Raw genomic sequence first — 19,083 nt, 5'->3', positions numbered from 1 at the left:
GTATAAGTATGCTTAATAAGCACTTGTTCATTTTTTAAATAGTGAATCTCTCTTCTGTGCCAAGGATTGTGGTGGAGAGATTACAAATATTTACTAAATTAAAATTAAATTAATTCAATGCACTCGACCCAATTACATTTAACAAATATTTATCATCTGTTTTGTCCCCATAGGACTGTGCAAAGAGTTGGAAGGAGCCTATTAAATCCTTGTAGGACATGAAGTGTTGTTGTCATTGGTCTTTGGGGGACATGGGATAAAGAACTGTGATTTCACTGGAATGAGAAATTTCCAGGGCAGAAACTCTCTCCAGTGAGGCAGATGTCAAACAAATTTCTCCATGTATAGAGTTATCTGGGACACTGAAAGTTTGAGTGACTTGCCCTGGATTACACAGCTAGTACTGTGGGAGGTAGGGCTTAAACCCAGGCCTTCTTGATCCCAGAACTAATGGCATCCATCTCCTTCTCTTCCATTCATGTTGCTGCTTATTTTTAAACAGATAGAAATGAGCAGGAATATAATGTTTGAGAGAGTCATGTGGGAAGCCCTGAATGTCGATGCTGTTTTTGTTCGTTTGTTTGCCAGGGCAATGAGGGTTAAGTGACTTGCTCAGGGTAACACAGCTAGCAAGTGTCAAGTGTCTGAGGCCAGATTTGAACTCAAGTCCTGGTGGCAGCTAGGTGGCAAAGTAGATAAAGCACTGGCCCTGGATTCAGGAGTACCTGAGTTCAAATCCAGCCTCAGACACTTGATGCTTACTAGCTGTGTGACCCTGGGCAAGTTACTCAACCCCCTTGTCCTGCCAAAAACAAAACAAAACAAAAAAATGTTTCATTGAGCTCAGGTCCTCCTGAATCCAGGACCAGAGCTTTATCCACTGTGCCACCTAGCTGCCCCTGTAATGGAGAATACCACCTGCTCATTTTCCTTTTACAAATTACCTCTTCAACAGAGGAAGCCAGATTCTGGGAAATGATAGTGAGCATCAGGGATAACTGTGACTGTTACCTTGCCCTCACTCATAAATGAGGGTCCTTTTGGGATAAAGAACCTTTGAATCCCTTTATCCAATCACATTCTCCTATCATTCCATCTCTCCATGTGACTTCACTCCTTCTAAAACTATGCCCTATATTCAAAGGGATCTCCATTTTTTCAATCCCTCAACACTTCCCACGTCATTGCTCCTGTACTCACTATTCTCTCCCTCTTTCCAGTCTACACCATCTTTTCTTTCCCAATTACTGGTTCCTTGTCCTACTGCTGAGTACACTGAGACAGACCCTAAATGTGGATTACTCCCACTCTCAGGCCCTACTCAGCATTTTCTAAATGGAGCAGAAGGAAGTCATTCAAATAAGCTGAATTGCAGCTCCATAAATTACTCTACAAATGAATATTAACCAGTATTAACAGGCCCCTTATTGATGTATGATAATCCTTTTACTCACAGGAATTGAATCTTTATCCTACTCTTCTTCACAATTGCTCCAGACTTTTTCTTCTCTATTCGGATGTTCCCTGGAAGCCCCTCACCACCCTCTTAACTGAGGCTTTCACCTCCATGGAGTTTTCAGGACACTTTCTCTCTCTCTCTCTTTCTCTCTCTCTCTCTCTCTCTCTCTCTCTCTCTCTCTCTCTCTCTCTCTCTCTCAGCTCTCTCTCTCTCTCTCTCTCTCTCTCTCTCTCTCTCTCTCTCTCTCTCTCTCTTTCTCTCTCTCTCTCTGTGTTTTCTGCTTCCATATCTGACTTCTCCTTCCCAATTTCCTTTGGTCTTCATCTATAACACAGGCACTGCCTGGGAATGTTACCTGAGCTCACTCTCTTTTCTCTCCACTCTCTCACTTGGTGACCCACTCAAGTCCCATGGATTCAATTATCTATACAGATAATTCCCAGATCTTTAGCTGGGGTCTCTATTGAGAGCCCTCCATTAATACCTGCCTTTTGGACACTGAGAACTAGCTATCGAATTGGCATCTCCAGAAGAGAACTCATTATTTTTACCCCCAAATCCACCCTATTACTGGGAAGTCATTGCCATACTTCTAGTCACCTAGTGAACCCTGGAGTCATTCTGGACCTTTCACTTTGCCCCAAATAGTCAATTAGTTGCTTGTCATTTCCATCTCCACGACATCTCTCACAGCCATCCCCTCTCTCCAATTACTCAACTACTGCCCTAGTTCATACCCTCATCACTTCTTGGCTAAACTATTTTTAAACTTTTTAATTTAATAGTATTTTTCCCATTTACATGTAAAGATACTTTTCAACATTCATTTTTGAAAGATGTCGAGTAACAAATTTTTCTCCTTCTCTTCCTCCCCTCCCCACTCCCCAAGACAGCAAGCAATCTGATAGAGGTTGTACACGTGCAATCATGTCAAACATATTTCCACATTAGTCATGTTGTGAGAGAAGAAATAGAACAAAGAGAAAGACAAAACCACTAAAAAAATTAAAAAGTAAAAATAGTATGCGAGGCAGCTAGGTGGCACAATGGATAGAGCACCGGCCCTGGAGTCAGGAGTACCTGAGTTCAAATCCTGCCTCAGACACTTGACACGTACTAGCTATGTGACTTTGGGCAAGTCACTTAACCCTCATTGCCCCACAAAAAAAAAAAAAAGAATAAAAAAGAATGTAAGCTCACTGAGGGAAGGAGCAGTTTCACTTTTGTCATCGGGTCCCCAACATGTAGCACAGTGCCTGGCGCATGATAGGTGCCTAATAAATGCTTGTTGATGGACGGACTGACTGATCATTCAAAAAGGGAAAATGTCTATCAATGACCAGTGGCCTGGAAGAGTCCCATGCTTCGAGATGGCTAGGTTTCCTCCAAATGGCTTCAACATGTGTCTGTGCTCATGTTGTGCGATCACGTGTCTTTGAGCGCTCAGGGTCTCCAGACAGCAAAGCCAGCTGCTTTTAAAACCCATGAATATCTTAACGATGTGTTTGTGGACCAAAGACTATAAACTAGGAAAACTGGGCATTAAAAAAATAAACATGGGAAGTGGGGGAGAAAGAAGGCAACCCCAAAAAGGGAAGAGATCTATGAGCCTAGGAAACTGTGTTTGGGAAGAGGGACGGGAACGAGCAGAAGCCGCAGGCAGTTCCTACCTGCTCCCAAGGGGAAGGAATGAGATTTAGCAAACATTTATTAAGGGCCTACTATGACCAAGGTCCCGTGCTCATTAGTGGGAATATTTTTTAAAGGAAAAAAACGAAATAATCGCTGCTTTGAAGAGATTTACATGCTATTAAAGGGGGAGGGGGAGACAACAATGTCTACAGCCAAACGAGTAACCCCTTCCTCTCTGTAGCTCACCTCTTCCTGTTTATCATGGGGGGAAAGGGAGGAGGATGTTACCAGGACAACAGTTTGTAAACAGAGGGCAAGAGCTCAGAAACAAGCCACCACCTCTGTCCTCTGAAGCCTGAAAGTGATGAAAGGACACTAGGAACCAAAGATTTCCTCTGAGAGGAAGTCACTTTGCTAGGGTACCACACACAGTGAGCTTGGGCCAGCACCCAGGTCTCTTCACTTCCAGTATAAAAAGGGAATCCAGAATTCCTAAAGGGAGACGTATTCAGGCTTCATCCTGCAAACCAGATCATGCCTTTGAGTAGGAGTCCCTTCATCCTATGCTTCTCTGTGAAGGGAAAGGATATATAGATATTATTTGGATTGGAGGAGAGAGGCTACCTTCCAACCACTGTGCCTTGAACCCAATAGTAAGCACTTAAGTGATTATTTCATTCATTTATGCATCCATCCTCCCATCCTTCAATCTATATATCTATCCATCCATCCATCCATCCATCCTTCCATCCCTCCTTCCTTCCATCCTTCCATCCTACCATCCATCCATCTACCCATCCACCCATTCTTCCATCCATCCACCCATTCTTAATATTTTTATTAAAAGAATGAACTAGAACTCAAATGAGAATAAGACCATATCAAGCTTCTGTCACACTGTGATCGGACTTATACTGTGTGCAGCCATGGATGCCTGCATTATAAGTGATATCAGCTGGATGGGCAAGGTCTTAAGTCATTCTCAAACTCTGAGCATTCATTCATTTTCCTGTACAAACACCATTCATTGAGTATTAACTGTGTGTAGAGCATTAGGCTAGGTTCTCAGGGAGACAAAAGCAAATGGAACTCAGCTTCTGGCTGGCCAGAGGTCCTCTTCTTCCTCTGTGGGGTACTCAGGAAGATTCCCTTAGGTGTGCTAAGCCTTTGGTTGCTTTCCAAGAGTTGGGCCCTTGTAGGATGGGTCTTGTTTGCTTTCTCTCAACTCTCAAATGGAGGGAGAGTTTCTTCCTGGTCCAGGTTCTCTGAAGGCATGGTCAATGGGTGGGGAGTGGGAGGGAAGGGGTATGTGAGTCTTCCTTTGTGGTCAGTTCTTCCCCACTCCCTTCTGCCTTCTGGTAAAGGTAAGAAGTATCTGCCCTCTCATTTAATAAATGCTTGTTGATGGACTGACTGATAGATCATTAACAAAGGGAAGATGTCTGTTTGTAAAGTGCCTGTCAGAATGTATTTACCTTAATAAATAAGTGTTTTCCCCATCACACCCCTCCCCTGCTTCAAACTACTCCTGAAGGTGGACTCCTAAATCAGGTGCAGGAATAACGGCCTTATTGGCATCTCCTTTGATATAACTAGGCCCAGAGGTAGGTCTAATTCATTCAAACAATCTCAGTACATTTCATCATATAATTTCATCCAATGACTCCGAACATTTCACGGCTCACACCTACTTGACACATTTTGATTCATGGAGCCAATAGAGGCATCTAGAAATTGTTCGGACCTCACTTTTACATCTGATTGACTGATTAAAGAGGCATTCTCATGTGATAAAGAAAGTTATTCAGTGGAGATCATATTGTTGCTTTTACACTTTGGAGTCTGTGTGAAAAACTCCTCATTCATATATACATATACACATATGCATACATACATGCATACATACACACACATATTTTTTTTTCAAATCAATATGGACATAATCCATTTGCTCCTTTTCCTACCTTACCAATGTCTGTGAAGGTATATCTTTCTTCCCGACCTTCTGCTAATGGGTAACTGGATGGAGGTGGAGTTGACCTGAGGTAAGGAGGATGTATGCAGATCAGAGCCCATTAGACAGCCTGCCACATGAACTGTGGGACGCTGAGGCCCAAAGAGTTTAAATAAACCTGTAAAAGAAGTTACAAAGACCTAGATCTCGACTCAGCATGAAGGACACCTGAACCATCTTGGCTCTCCACCAATGGATAGTGATCTCCTTGGGGAGAAAGTGTGATTGCCATCCCCAGAGAAGTCAAAGATCCCTTAAAGGTGTCCCATGTCAGGGATACCTTAAAGAATTTCATGCCTGGGGCAGCTAGGTGACACAGTGGATAAAGCACCGGCCCTGGACTTAGGAGGACCTGAGTTCAAATCTGGCTTCAGACACTTGACACTTACTAGCTGTGTGACCCTGGGCAAGTCACTTAACCCTCACTGCCCCACCAAAAAAATTAAAAAAGAAAAAGAAGTGCTAAGAATTTCATGTCCTAGGGAGGAGTTGGACTACTAATAAAAAGAAGTTAGCATTTATCTAGCATGTTAATGTTTGCAACACACTATAAATATCACATCTTATCCTCACAAAAACCCTGGGAGATAAGTGCTCTTATAATCCCCCTTTTATAGACAAGAAACTGAGGCAAACCTCTTAAGTCACTTGCCAAGAGTCACATAGTGAATGTCTGGGGTAGGATTTGAACTCAGACCACATTGGCTCTAGACCCTGGATAACTGTTAACGTCCTTTCTGACACTCATGTCCCCTAACTCTGTGCTCTCCCTTTCAGCTTGAGCACTCTATGATCTACCATTCTATGCCTTCAACTCCCTTCCAGTGCTAAGATGCGTTCTCCTATTCCGTGTTTCTTCGTCTTTTAGTTGATGTTCCAGTCTCGAGATTCTTAACCAACTTGGCATCGTGAGCAAGTCTGGTGAAGCCGAAGTGCTCCTTCTCAGAAAGGTGTTTGTAAAGGCGTAAGAGAAAGTCCACAGGATTACAATGGAAACCGATTATATTTAAATACAGTTAACAAAATATTGTTTTAAAAAGTTCAGGGAACCCAGATTGAGAACCCCAAGTGTAGGGTATTTCCCAGCTCTGACATTCTTTTCATTAAGGTCCCTCCTAGACCTGACATTTAATGTATTAAATTTCCTCCCAGCCTTAATGTTCTGTCTTCTAATGTTTTATCTTCTAAGGCCCTTCATGGTCTTAACATTCAATGCCCTAATGTTCTCTGTTCTAAGGCTCCTCCCAGCCCTGCATTCTATTTCCTAAGGTCCCTCATGGCTCTGACATTCTACAAATCCCAGGCTCTCTTACCGGCTAGGATATGGGTTGTTATATGTAGCAGATGCCCATCTGTCCCATTACCCAGAACCCTGCACACCATCTCCATTACACCCCATTAGTTGCCGACTATTCCCTTTTCAGAGACAATCATTGGGAGACGTTCCCATGTGTGAGCTTTATGATCATAACAGCTGTAACAATTCATGGGAGTGGGGGAGAAGCGGGAGACAAAGAGGTGAAGCTGATGGGCGGCAGGAAGTTGGGGTCTGTAGTTTTAATTTGATTTTCTGTTTTACAACAGCCTGCTCTGCATTCATGGGGCAGAAATGAATGGGCCCATAAAAGCAAGCAGTTTTTCACAATTATTGGCCAAGGAGATGAAAGTTTCATTGTTATTCTTCCATTGAGTTCGTATGACTATTCCCCAAATTTAACCCTTTCTTAGCCCTGGGGCCAGAGACTTTTAGATGAAACACTTGAACTGTTGCTTTAGTACATAGCTAGCCTGCAGATGTTTAGAGCAGAAGTTCTTTACATGGGCCCCATAAATCTTTTTTTTAATAACTATTTTAATAGAATTCTTTTCCTTTGTATTCACATACATTTTGGGTTTTTTGCATTTAAAAGCATTATTCTGACAAGGGGCACGTAAACTTCACCAGACTGTGCCCAAGAGGTTCAGCAACAAGAGAGGCTAAGAAGCCCTGGTCAAGTCGACAAGCATTTAGTAAGCACCTACTTGGGACAGCTAGGTGGCGCAATGGATAGTGCTGGAGCCAAGGGTCAGAAGACCCAAGTTCAAATCCAGCCTGACACTTCCTAGCTGTGTAACCCTGGGAAAGTCAGTTCACCCTGTTTGCTTCAGTTTCCGAATCTGTAAAAGAAGAGAAGAAAATGGCAAACCACTCCAGTATCTTTGTCAAGAAAACCCTAAATGGGATCACAGAGAATCAGATACAACTGAACAACAACAGTACAAATTCCAGCTCTGACACTTATGATCTATGTGACTTTGGGCACAAGTCACTTCATGAGCCTCCCTGGACCTCAGGTTTCCCATCTATAAAATGAGAATATTAAACTGGATGACCTCTGGGCAATCCTGATTGATTAGGCAATCTATGCCTAGTAAGCAACTGCCCACTGAGTTCTAACTTTGGAGAAATTGTATATATCAGTGGTATAGATCTTATTAGGCCTTTGCCTATCTACATACCTACCTACTCTTCTCTGTCTCTCTGTCTCTCTGTCTCTCTATCTGACTCTCTGTCTCTCTGTCTCTCTGTCTCTCTCTCTCTGTCTCTCTCTCTCTCTGTCTCTCTCTCTCCCCCCCCCCACACACACACATACATACACACCCTATAACAATAAGCTACTAGTTGAAAAAGGGGAAGCTATATAATCAGATTCTTCCTTCCTTCCTTCCTTCCTTCCTTCCTTCCTTTCTTTCTTTGCAGGGCAACGAGGGTTAAGTGACTTGTCCAGAGTCACACAGCTGGCAAGTGTCAAGTGTCTGAGACCAGATTTGAACTCAGGTCCTCCTGAATCCAGGGCCGGTGCTTTATCCACTGTGCCACCTAGCTGCCCCAGATTCTTTCTTGTATAGCACACTTGAATCATGAGGGTTTTAAAAAATATTTTTCTAATTAACACGCATTTATATTGGCTTCCTCCCACCTCTCCTCCCCCATTGGAAATTTTTTAAATCCTTATAATAAATAAGCGTAGTCAAGAAAAACACATTTTCATGTTGACCATGATCAAAAATGCATGTCTTATTTGACATGTTTAGTCCCTAGCCTCTCTGTTCTTGGTCTCCTCTGTCTCAAAGACAGCAAAGAAAGAGGAAAAAAAGACTTTATTGCTCTCTATCTCTGTCTGCCTCCCTGCTCCTTCTTCCTCTCTTCTTTCCTCTCTCTCTTGCTATTGTTCTTGTTCTCACTCTCCCTCTCCCCCCTTATATGTATGTGTGTATATATATATATATATATATATATACACACATATATATTGTGAATCTATCTATATGTTTATGTGTGAATATGTATAGTATAACATATCAGCTCCTTTTGTGCTGAAAAAGGAATGAAAACTAACAAAATGCCCATCAGTTGAGGATTGGCTGCCCAATTGTGGCACATTAATGTAATGGGATACTATTGTGCTGTAAGAAATGATAACAGGGATGGTTTTAGTGAAGCCCAGGAAGACTTGTATGAACTGATAAAGAAAAAAGTAAACAGAAGCACGAGTTTTCAATCTATTAATCAGAAAGCACTGATTAAGCGCATGTTCTGTGCCAGACACTATGATGGGCACTGGGCACAGATAAAAAGGATGAAGCAATACCTGTATTTAAGTTGTAACGAAAGGAAAACCGAACACATGCACTCAGTCAAAAAGGAGAGAGCCTGTCCTGGGAAGTGACTGACACAGCTCCTATAAGACTCGTGTGCTGACATTCTAAGAATAATGTCAAGAATTTGATCAGTTAGTACAGGAGAGATGTGGGGATGGATGTCAGGAACAACATAACAGGATTTTTTTTCTTTTTATGTATGTTGAGGGCAAGAAGAAAATGAAAGCAGCAATAGAGATACTGTTTAGAGTGGATGAGATGAGGATAATGGATGAGAGTAGATAGAACTATTCAGCTCTTGTTTAAATGTTTTCTGTACCAAGGGAAATAATCAGCAGGTGGGGAAAGAGAGAACAAAAATGGATACCAGAGATTTGAAACCCCAGGTGGATGACAAGACATGGATGAGCTGCTTTCAGTCAATTATTCAGTCAACAAGCATTTATTCAACACCTGTGTTGTGCCTGGCACCATGCTAGGCAAGTACAGTGAGGGGGTAGGGGTACAAAGACAAAACTAAAACAGCCCCATCCTTCAAGGAGCTTTCCCTTCTATCAGGTAGACACATACTCACACAATCCAGATCAGATGAACGGTAACATTGGATTGGAAGAAAGTGACATAAGGAAGGACCAAGATGTCTTCTTGTACAAGGTGACATTTAAACTGAGTCTTGAAGAAAACCAAGGATTCCAAGAGGCAGAAGTGAGGAGTGGGAGCATTCCAGGCTCAGGGGCCAGTCATCGCAGACATGATGAGCTGGAAGATGGAAGAGCAAGGCCAGTGTGGCTGGAAGGGAGGAAAGGGTCATGTTATAAAGACCTACTGCTGTTGTCCAGTTGGTTTTCAGTCATGTCTGACTCAGTGACCCTATTTGGGGTTTCCTTGGCAGAGATGCTGGAGGGGTTTGACATTTCCTTTTCCAGCTCATTTTACAGACGAGGGAACTAAAGCAACCAGGGTGAAGTAACCTGCCCAAGGTCACACAGCTAGTAAGAGTCTGAGGCCAGATTTGAGCTCAGGAAGATGGGTCTTCTTGACTCCTGTCCTGGCATTCTTATTACTGCATCACCTAGCTGCCCATGAAGGCTTCTAAAGTCCCACAAAAGAAAGTATTGATAGGTGACCCTTGAGTTCATGGTGCCAGGTTGAGTGAACTTCCTCCAATGGCACTCTTAGAAATGGCCCGGACAGCTATTGTCCTACCTCAGCAGGCTTAGAAACCCCTGGAGGTAGAGATAATCATTCTACAGAAGGGCAGAACTTGAGGGGAGAAAGAGTAGATTCTTCAAACTTTACACTTGGGAGCTTGACTTCTATTCTCGGCCCTGTTTTGTAATGCATTTTAAAGATTAGTCTGTGAACATGGAGAGAAGTAGCACCCCCAGGCAGCATAATCTCTGCAACCGGTCAGTGACAAAAAGGAAATCTACAAAAAGACCCTGATGTTTCTGCAGTAGAACATATGATCATTGATTGGGCAACAGCTTAACAAAGCATGGTAGATGAATGCAGCAGACTTATTGTGTTGTAAGAAATGATGAATGCAGTGGAGACCCAGGAAAAACTGACATCAACAGATGCCAATGCAGATCTAGGAAAATAACCAGCATGATGACTAGAACAACATAAATGGAAAGAAGACCAACCACAAAATAACCAAAAATGAATGTTACAAAATTACAAAGAAAAAGAATTTGGCCCCAAGAAAGATCTATGGGAAGATGCATCTGCCCCCCAACTTTGTAGAGCATGAAGAGGATCCATGGGTGTGGAACAATGCATAGAAACACATTGTCTGATTTTTAAAAATGTGCTATTTATTTTTCTCTTTTAAAATTCTTTGTTATAAGGGATGGTTCTTTGATTAGAGGAAGAAGGTATATAGAGGGAAAACTAGGTGATACAAAACAACAGATGTCAATAAAATATTTATTTTAAGATAAAAATTAAATATTTAATATAATTTAATATAAAATATTAAAATAAAAAGTCTTTATTTTTTAAAGGACCATTATGGTATAATATCCTGTTACAAAAATTCATGCCTAGACATATATGCAGAATATTCTGATATATATTCATATAAATGTGACTTTATACTATGTCTGTGTATACCATGCCTAGGATTCAATCCAATAATCTGATCAATATTTATTAAATGCCTACTATTTTCTAAGCATTATACTAAGTGCTGAGGCTATAATTAATAATAAAAGAAAGAAAGACAATGCTTCAGCAAGGCATTTGAAAATCATGTTTTAAATGATTCCCTTTCCTAAAATTCCCTCCCTCTTTATCTCCACCTCCTGAATTCCCTGCCTTTTTTCAGGTCTCAGCTAAAATCACACCTTCAGAAAGAAGCTTTTCTCAATTCTCCTGAATTCTAATGTCCTCCCACTAAGATTAGCTCCAGTGTATCCTGACTACGTATTGTCTATAGATAGTTGTGTGTCTGTTGGCTCCATCATTAGAATAGGAACCTTGAAAACAGGGATTTTATTCATTTGTTTGCTTGTTTGGGGCTTTTCTTTGCACACTGAGTCATAGTAGGTGCTAATAAATGTTTATTGATTTCCTGTGATTTAACTTACCAGATGGAGAAAAGTGAAATGGATTTGATTGATTGATTTGCTTGATCTCAGAGATTTGGAAGTGCAAGATCAATATCCATTTCAAGGGAGGTGTCTGGTGGAGCACCACAGTGATCAGTCCTGGACAGAATTCTATCTTTGACTTTGATAAATATGTCATCCATGCCTTAATTCAGCCTGTGAACAGTGGGAACCTAGAAGAGATACCTACGCTTTTTCCATGAAAGAATTCAGATTCATAAAAATCCAGAGAGACTCGCATGGAATAAAATGTGACTGGATAGAGAAAGAAGCAAATTCCTACAAATGGCTTAAATAAACCAAGTCAATAAGCACCTACTATGTGCCAGGCACAGTACTAAACAATGGAGGTACAAAGAAAAGCAAGAAACATACAAATGAAAAGTTCCGGATGAACCCCCAAAGTCTGGTCATAGTCTACTGGAAGAGGCAACATGCAAATGGTTATATGCAAATAAAATAGACACAGGACAAAGTGGTAAATTGGAGATAAGCCCAGGGGGAAGGGCTAGTGTACTGGAAGATGAGAAAGAGCTTCTTTTAGAGCATGTGATATTATATGGGACTTGAAGAAAGTCAGAGGAGCCAGGAGGTACTGAAGAGGAGGCAGAGAATTACAGGCTCGAGCTGAGTCAGTAAAAACAGATACTTGGGAGATGGATTGTTTGCACTCAAGGAACAGTAAGAAGCCAGTGCATCTGGATCAGAGAGTATGTGAAGGGAATAAGATGAAAGAAAATTGGAAAGGGAGGCAGGGGCCAGTTGATGATGGTATTTAGAAGCCAAATGGAGGATTTTGTGCTGGATTCTGGAAACAAGAGGGAACCACAAGAGCTGACTGAAAAGGTGACTGACATCGCCAGACTTACCTTCTAGGAAGATCCTTTTGCCAATTGAGGGCAGAGGAAAGTGAGATTAAATTATTTGTCCAAGCTTGCAGAGGTAGCACCTTGAGCACATCCTAGACTTGATGTCTAGGTCAACTTTCCATTACAATATACTTGGGAGGGGAGGAAGATATCAGAGAGGGCAGGAATGATGAATAAGTCGGGAAGGAGAAATCAGAAGGGGAGCAAGGGAGAGAGGACAAGGTGAAGGTTGCAAAGGGGAGGAAGAGGAAGAGGTAAAAGGGGAAGAGAATGGAAAGCTGAGAAGGAAGACAATAAGTAGAGGGTTGGAGAAGGGGGAAGAGACAAAAGAGAGGGAAGAGAGAAGTTTGTGGTTAAAAAGCAATTTATGATTCCCTTGGAGCCCCCAGAAGCTTGAGACCATCAGCCTCCAAGAGAAGGCTTAGCTCCGGATAGCAATTGTATCCAGCTGACCACTACTTCTCTCTGCCAAGTGTCCCAACTGAGAAAAGGAAGAACGAGGTTAGGGCCAGAGATCCTGACATGGGCAAAAAAAAAAAGGTAAATTGCAACAAGATCCTAAATGCTCCTTTGTCCCTGGGCCCTCCCCACTCTGCCTCATCCTTTTACTCAGTTTCCTTCCTTTGTCATTCTCTCTGTAGCAGCGACCTGGGGGTCAGCTGAGACCAGGGCTCAAGAAGCCTGCATACAAGGCATCCCAAGACCCAATCATGCTTCGCCAAATGCTTTTGCCCTTCAAATTTTAAGTCCCTGAGTTGTTTTTTAGGAAATTGTATCCATCTGGTTCTGATTCATTTACACTTAACTCATCAAAATGCTGTGTTGTAATACCTAATTGACGTCCAAAAAAGACCTAATTGACGTCCAAGAAGCCTCTGAGTGGATTTTCTTAGAAACCGGGAAAATGTTTTTTGGCCAGAAAATGGAAAAACTCATGTCAAAGAGTTCATTTTCAGTCCCAAATCCTGGGCCTCCTAGTTATTGTGGGGAGCAGAGACACTTGGTATATGGTATAATGCAAAGAGTCCATGACCTGGAGTAAGGGAGAACCTTTTCCAACAGCAGGTGAACTTTGGGAAGGCAGCAACTACTGTTCGTGTCTCTGCATCTCCGGGCCCAAGACAGTTTTTGACTCATAGTGAGAACTCAAATGCTCGTTTGAATTGAACTGAATTGGATTAAGAACAAGGTTCTAGAGTCAGGCTCTTCTCTGAGCCCATTTTCTCATGTACAACATGGTGGGCTTGAATACCCAGTGCCCACAGCCTGGGCTTTTACATGATGGCAAGCTATTTTGTCCTTTGAAAAAGGGATCCCTGCTCAGGTATGGGTTGGACTAAATGTGGTTCCTTCTGACTCTAAGATTCCTAGCTTCAAGTATTTACTTTTTTCAGATGAAGACAGAGGCTCCTCAGAGTGTCAGGGCAGCCTTTATGAAGCTCCCTCTTTCTCCTTGTCCTAGAGGGAGGGAGGAGGAAGGGGGCTGCACCAGTGTGGGAAAGGGAAGAGCCTTCCCAATAAGCACTGTGGTACTTTGGAAAGCGGATGAGTTCGAATCCCATCCCTGATGCTCGTTACTTCTTTGACCTAAATGAAGTTACTTCCTGCTCAGGCTTCAGTTTCCTGATCTGTAAAATTAGTGGACTGGACAAGATGGCCTCTCAGGTCTGAGCTCTAGCCATAGATTTATGACGATTTGATCCTGTTTCTGCCGAGAAAGGGAGCTCTCATACTGCCATTGGGGGGGAAGAGATGAAATGGAAATGGAAGTCTGTAATGGGGGTCATGGCAAAAGATCCAGAAGCAAGGAGAAGGGTGTGATGAGTATTGCCTGAGAAGCTCAGCTAGGGTCTGAAAGGGAGAGCAGGGAGAACTGCACCGGGATCAGCAGCTAGTCTCTGAAACTGAACTGGGGGGGGGGGCAGGGAAGGGTGGGGTGGAGTTTTCGATCCAAGCAGCCTGGGCAAGGGTGCTTGAAAACTGCCCCCAAGATGTTCTAAGGCCCCTCTTAGCTCTGACATTCCCTGTTCCAAGGCCCCTCTGAACTCTGACATCCCCTCTTCTTCTTCTTCTTCTTCTTCTTCTTCTTCTTCTTCTTCTTCTTCTTCTTCTTCTTCTTCTTCTTCTTCTTCTTCTGGAAAGGAAATGAAGGTTAAGTGACTTGCCTAGGGTCACACAGCTAGTAGGTGTCAAGTGTCTGAGGCCAGATTTGAACTCAGGTCCTCCTGACTCCAGGACTGGTACTTTACCCACTGTGCCACTTAGCTTACCCCAACATCCCCTGTTCTAAGGCCCCTCTCAGCTCTGACATTCTACTTTCCAATATCTCCTTTATCATGAATGGTCTGTGTTGTAAGGTTCCTATTGTCTCTAACAGTCTATGCTCTTTGACCCCCATTTCAGTTGTCTAGGACTCTGAAATGAGCAGGTTCCTCAGTGAATTCTGGAGTTGTGGGAAAAAACTGGACTCCAATGAGTCCAAGACAGTTGTACACAGGCTGTGCTGTCACTCTAACAGGGGTCCCATAGCCACAACCCTCCTAATCATCCCTCCAAACCCTGAATAGGAAAAAAGTTCATCCTCCATGGATTTTTTTCATGGGAAGTGGATGAGTCAGAGTCCAGCGGTCCCTTAGAGTCTTGATTTATTTTTGTTTTTTCCTAAAGAGTCAGACCATCTTGCCTTACCCATCACACATCCTTCCCACAAACAGTGATGCTCAGGTTACTCACATCTGGGAAGCAGGAGGAGTCGAGGGAAGGGTGAATCCTGCATTCTGTAAGCGGGGGGGTCTTCCCTTCCTTTGTCCCATGGACCCCTTGGACAGTCATTCTGATGAAGTCTATGGACCCCTTCTCAGAATCATGCTTTCAAATTCACAAAGCAAAATACAGAGGATTGCAAAGGAAATTGAAATACAGTTCTCAAAGCTTTAAATGATCGGTCTTAAAGGTCCCCATTCAGGGTGTGTTTGATCCTGGGTACTGACCAGCTGACAGTAGGGAAGATGGGGTAGAAAGTCTGACAAGCAACTCCACAGAGTGTCAAGTATTGGTTTAGTGTCATAGAACCTGAGTTCGAATTCTTCTCCTGCTATTTCCTGGCCACAGGCAAGGAAACGCCCCTCCCTGGGCTTCAGGGATTTTTATGTAAAACAGGGAAGTTGGATTCAGTGACCACTAAGGGACTTCTGGATTTGGAGGCAGAGGACCCGAGTTCTGGAGCTTGCCTCTATTTACATGACTCGCCTAAGTCACCTCCTCTCGGAGGCTCAGTTTTCCCATTGTGAAATGAGGCTTGGTCTTGATTTCTCACGTCCCTTCCAGGTCTTCACTTTGATTCCCTTTTAGCTGCGACCTGCTGAGTTTCAATCGGCATCTATTAAGGATGGAGCAGGTGTCAAATATTATGTGTGTCACTGGGGACACAAGACAAAAAAAGAAACGGCCTGACCTCAGGGTGCTTCTATTTTATTGAGAGAGGGGGCATGTCTACGTAGAAGTATATATAAAATCACTACAAGTTATGGGTGGGGTGGAGTGATACAATCCCTTTGTTTTTTGAGGCTCTTTCTGGTGCTGAATTTCTCTGTTCTAAGTTCCTAGATTTCATGTTCTAGTCTAAGATCCCTTTCATCTCTGGCATTTTCTCATCTAAGGGCCCTTCCAACTCTGATGTCCTCTGATCTAATATTCTGTGTTCCATATTCTAACGTCCTTCCATCTCTAAAGCATGTGATGGAAAGCTAGGTACTTCCCAACATCCATCCTACTCCATTAAACAGTTATTCAATAATCACCTACCATGTTCAAGGCGATGGACTAGGAGATGGAAAGATACTAGTCAAATGGCCACTTTACATAAAGAACCCTGAAGCCCATGGAGGTGCATTTCCTTGCCTGTGGCTCCCACAAGTACATCTGAAATTAAGACCCACCAAGCATGATGTTTAATAATAGCATACAGTCTTTGGGGCCAACAGTAGACAAAGTTCATAAGAGCAAAAAGTCCAGGATGTGTGATATCCTTTTCTTTTTCTTTCTTTCTTTCTTTCTTTCTTTCTTTCTTTCTTTCTTTCTTTCTTTCTTTCTTTCTTTCTTTCTTTCTTTCTTTCTCTCTTTCTCTCTTTCTTTTTTTGGTGGGGCAATGAGGGTTAAGTGACTTGCCCAGGGTCACACAGCTAGTAAGTGTCAAATGTCTGAGGCTGGATTTGAACTCGGGTCCTCCTGAATCCAAGGCCAATGCTTTATCCTCTTTGCCACCTAGCTGCCCCCATGTGTGATATCCTTTAAAAACAAAACAAAACAAAACAAAAAAAACCCCTCTCCTCCCTTTTCCTCTCCTCTCCTTTCCTCCCCTCTCTTCCCCTCTGCTCCCCTCCCCTCTCCTCTCCTCTCCTCTCCTCCCCTCTCTTCCTTTCTCCTGTCCTCTCCTCTCCCCTCCTTTCCCTTCTTTTTTTCTTTTGTCCCCTCCTCTTCCCTCTTCTCTCTTCCCAGCTAGCTCTCCCTCCCTACCTTCTGCCCCCACCCCTACTCCCAGCAGCACCTTCTCCTGATAAAATTGAATCCAAAGCTATATTACAATGATCATTCCCAACCAAAAGTGAGGTTACTTGGGAAACTTTCAAAATGTGTTTTTCTCGTCAGCCATGACGAAATGGTTTCCATTGTCTGTTTCCTTTACAGATACTGATCAAACTCAGGGGACAACAAATGAGAGGGGAAAAAATGTCCAGACCCTGGTCTGAGACATGATTTCAGCTTTGTCCTTGGAAAGTGACACCCAAGGGAATCTAATCTGAAAAACTTTTAGATCTCCCAGGCCCGTTACGGTTAAATATGAAGCACGTGGGGTGGGCAGGCCTTCCAGGAAGGCCCTTCTAGTTTAACTTTCATGTTTCCTGTAGAGGCCATTAAGAAATCTTGGGACTATAGGATTCCCTTCCTTGAATCTCTCCTTTGGGGTCCTCAAATTCTAATATCTTTCATTTAATTTAAAGATAATTTTTGTTTGCTTTTACATCTTAGACTTCTGTGCTACCTCTGACACATACTGGTTATGAAATCCAGGACAGAGCAGTGAACAAATCAGGCTTCTAGGCAACTCTCTGCAATTTTACATTTCCTCATCTAGGAATTCCCTGTTCTAGTGAAATTACCACCTCTGACACAGATCTGCACATCAACTCAGCATTCTCTCCATCAGTCAGGAAAGTCATGGCATTCACCTATGCAACGGCGCCCAAAACGCCCCAGGCCTGGTTGGAAACCTGGTTACATAAGAATTGGAATTATAATACGTAGAACAGAGAATGTCAGGGTTGAAAGGAACTTTTGGACACAACATGGATAATACCTAGAACAGAGAATGTCAGAGCTGAAAGGGACCTTTGAACACAAAATTTCAGATCATGGAATTTTACCTTAGGACAGAGAATGTCAGAGATGAAAGAGGCCTGAAAAGACAGAATGACAAAATTGGAGGGATGGGACCAAGCAACAAAGGATGTTGCATCTTAAAACAATCTTAGAACAAAGAGTGTTGGGACTGGGAGGAATCTCATTATATAGAAAGTTGGGAAAGGATGTAAAATTGTAGGATTGGGAAGAACGGGTGTTTGACATACAGCTCAAGGAGATCAAAGGAAAAAAAGCTCATCTTTCTGAGCTCAAATCTGACCTCAAACACTTAGCTATATGACCCTGGACAAGTCATTTAATCCAGGTTGCCTCAGTTTTCACATCTGTAAAATGAGCTGAAAATAATAAACCACTCCAGTGTCTTCACCAAGAAAACCCCAAATGGGGTCATGGAGAGTTGGACCCAACTAAACTAAACAATATATACTCCATATTCATAGGGGTGTGTGTGTGTGTGTGTGTGTGTGTGTGTGTGTGTGTGTGTGTGTGTGTGTGTGTGTGTGTGAGAGAGAGAGAGAGAGAGAGAGAGAGAGAGAGAGAGAGAGAGAGAGAGAGAGAGAGAGAGATCACAGAGCTAGAAACAAAGCAGATGTCCATCAGCTAGGGAATGGCTAGACAAGTCATGATCTATGAATATAATAGAATGTTACTGCACCAAAAGAAATGGTGAATATGACGAATCTGGGGAAGTATGGGAAGAACTATATGAATATGGAGGGGATTATGGGTATGGGATGTTGAACAGATGGTCAGAGCTGGTTAGTTTTTCTGAGCTCGTTAGTTTTATTGCATTGCTTTTCTCCCCTTTACATTTTTTTCTCCCAAGGGATGATGGTATGTTAAGGAGGGGGAGCAAATTGATATATTCAGAAGTGCAGGTGATGTTAAGACAAGTCTTTTGGGACCAGACCCATTATTTCATTGGTGTAGGAAATTCCCAATGATGGATTCCCTGTACCCATATCCATCCTCCCCTGCTCTGTAGTGAATAGATGTAGAGGGTTGGCTGGGGCACTGATAGTTAAGTGACTCAACCAGGGTCAAGTAATCAGGATGCATCAGGGACAGACCTTGAACCCCAACTCTTTATCCGCTATATCACCCTGCCTCTCAGAACAAAATATATATAAGAAAACCCCAAAATAATCAATATTTTTGTTTCTTTTTATTAAGGCTCAGAAAGGATCTTGGAAGGGAAGCATCAAACACAAGAGCGAAAGCCCAGGGCCATGACTGCAACACTCTCCAAAGCACGGTCTGAACCGGATTAAAATACAATTGGGAAATATTTAACAAAATAGATAAAAATACAATAAAACAGGGATAAAATTCCATTTTAAGACTCAGTCAATGTGCAGAATACTGGCTGGATTGGAGGTCTCACCTTTCTGTTTCTACCAGTAATTAGAACATCAGAACTAAAAAGGGGAC

Source organism: Dromiciops gliroides, chromosome 4 (genome assembly GCF_019393635.1).
Source record: "Dromiciops gliroides isolate mDroGli1 chromosome 4, mDroGli1.pri, whole genome shotgun sequence".
NCBI classification, from domain to species: Eukaryota; Metazoa; Chordata; class Mammalia; order Microbiotheria; family Microbiotheriidae; genus Dromiciops; species Dromiciops gliroides.
The sequence above is the reverse complement of the archived record's forward strand: the minus strand, read 5'-3'. Positions refer to the sequence as shown.